Source organism: Lactuca serriola, chromosome 4, assembly GCF_051521515.1.
Source record: "Lactuca serriola cultivar US96UC23 chromosome 4, Lser_US96UC23_V15, whole genome shotgun sequence".
Taxonomy (NCBI): Eukaryota; Viridiplantae; Streptophyta; class Magnoliopsida; order Asterales; family Asteraceae; genus Lactuca; species Lactuca serriola.
In genome coordinates, this window is record NC_136411.1 from 157,503,432 (window position 1) to 157,505,962 (window position 2,531).

A 2,531-nucleotide genomic window follows, 5' to 3' on the forward strand; every position below is an offset into this window, starting at 1 on the left:
GACATTCACTACTTGGTGCATCTACCGATATTATTCTCAAGCGCATCTGCTAGCATTATGGCATGCTCTTTTAGGTTCATCTACCAATACTATACTTAAGTGCATCTACTAGTATTATGTCACTCTCTCTTTGGTGCATCTACCAATACTATGCTTGAGCGCATCTGCTAGCATTATGACATTCTCTAATTGGTGCATCTGCCAATATCATTCTTAATCATCTTTCATACATCATCATTTTATCACATACCAACTATCTCATCTACCCATGTTCTACCCAACATATTTGTATATATAAAATACATATACCGTTTAACTCATTTAAAAACTATATAAAACATTCATTCCATACCCACCTCAAATAAACAACAATATATAAACACATAGCACGTATTTTATAACAAATACTTCATATTTATGTGTTAGAAGAAAGTAACCACACACTCTCCCAAACATATACTTAATACATTCCAACAATACTTGTATTATACCCGCGTTATGAAAGGGACTATACACCCACACGTATAAACAACTTTATATTATACACATAGCACGTATTTTATAGAAAATACTTAATATTTATGTGTTAGAAGAAAGTAACTACACACTCACTCGTATAAACAACAATATACTTAATACACTCAAACCATACTTGTATTATTATCGTGTTTGTGAAAGGTAGTATACACTCACTTGATCAGAAGATGATCGGACAACACTACGACTTGCAGAAGTAGTAATCCTCAGCAGATCTGGAAGATCTCCACAAAAATCGAACTTCTCGCGGGCAGAGCTTCGGCTTGAGAACCGCACTTCTCGGGATCTTCGGGATCTCGGGACTTGCTTCGGGGCTCGAGAATGATACCGGGGCTTCGGGATAATTCTTGCACGAAAAACGATGCAAAAACGCGAGAGAAAGAAGAGAAATGAGCAATTGAATCGGCTGCACTCGACTCCCTTTTATAGGTTCTGGATCTGCGATTTACGCGGTGCGTACTCTTAGGTTACGCGGGGCGTAACCTGGATAAGCCCGGTGACTCCCCCCTAGGATAATATCGAAAATTTGTATTTAAATTTAATTTCGAAAATATTTAATAAACTTCAAAAATTCATATCTTCCTCATACGAACTCCGTTTTCGACGCTCTTTATATCCACGCGTAGGTGAGACTACGATCTACAACTTTCGTTTAGACTCCGTCGGCTAATTTTGACTTTATTTTTATTATTTATTTTTAGTAGGCCGGGACAGGAAAACTCCGTTATAAAATCATAACTTCTTCATCCGACGTCCGTTTTCGCCTATCTTTTTATCGTTTTACTACAATTAATGAGATCTTCAATTCTCATTTAGATTGTTTCGGCTAAAAACCGCTCGGTCTCAAATCGAGTATTCGGGCTGTATACCGCTAAGTCGAAACTTCGAAAAATCATAACTTCCTCATACGAAGTCAGATTTGGGCGTTCTTTTTATGCACGCTCATGGTTTAACGTATTCTACGACTTTCATTTAGATTGCTAAGGCTAAATATCGCTTTAACGTAAATTCACTTTTTACGTCGCGTTGTGTCGTGCCGGTTCTGTCGCGAAACTTCGACAGGTCATAACTTCTTCGTTATAACTCGGATTTCGGCGTTCTTTATATGTACGGAATCCTTGTAACATATACTACAACCTAGTTAAGATTATTCATTCTAAATAATCTTTTATCAAAAAGTCATTTTTGACGCTTATCGTCTCTAAATTGACTAGCCCTGATCTACGGGCGTTACAATGTAGTGCTTGTATGATAGGATATATTATATGTCTTATTATGTACAATTTTCTATCATAATGCAAAGTATCACTCAGAAGCTTCTAAAGTTCAGAAATTCTAAACCCTAATCAGGATGAGTAACGTAGCAACTCCATAAAACATTATTACATACCCTATGGGGGCGTATAACACTCATAACGAGGCTTAATGGGGTTTACAAACCTTGCATTACGAAGCTAAACACTCACAAAGGTCACAAACATGGTCTCTCTCAATCTCTCTCTCTCTCTCTCTCTCCCAAATCTCTCTCAAAATCCCTTTTAACTTTTTATAATCACCCGGGGCATCCCGACCCTTACCTTAGTCAAAAACTACTCGAAACGGGAAGATTAATGGAAAAACAACCTTAAAGGGGCGAAGCCTCTCTTAGAGCCGAAACTACCTTAAGGATCGAACCTCTTAGACCGAAACTACCTTAAGGACCAAAATTGCTAAAGACCGAAACTGCTGAAGACTGAACCTTCGGTCCTCGGTTCCATCTGATGGGTTTTGAGCATTCTAACACTTCCTAAGTGTACATGCAACCCTAATAACCTTGAATCTATGTTTTCTCTATATACATGCAAATTTCTTTTTCAAGGTTATTTCCTAACTAGCATGGCATGGGGAATATATAAAACATAAAACTAGTAGAAATACGTACCTTGTTGTTGCTTGGATTCCTTCAAGACTTTGTGAGCCTAGCACCCCAAATGTTGTGCCTCAAATGCTTCACA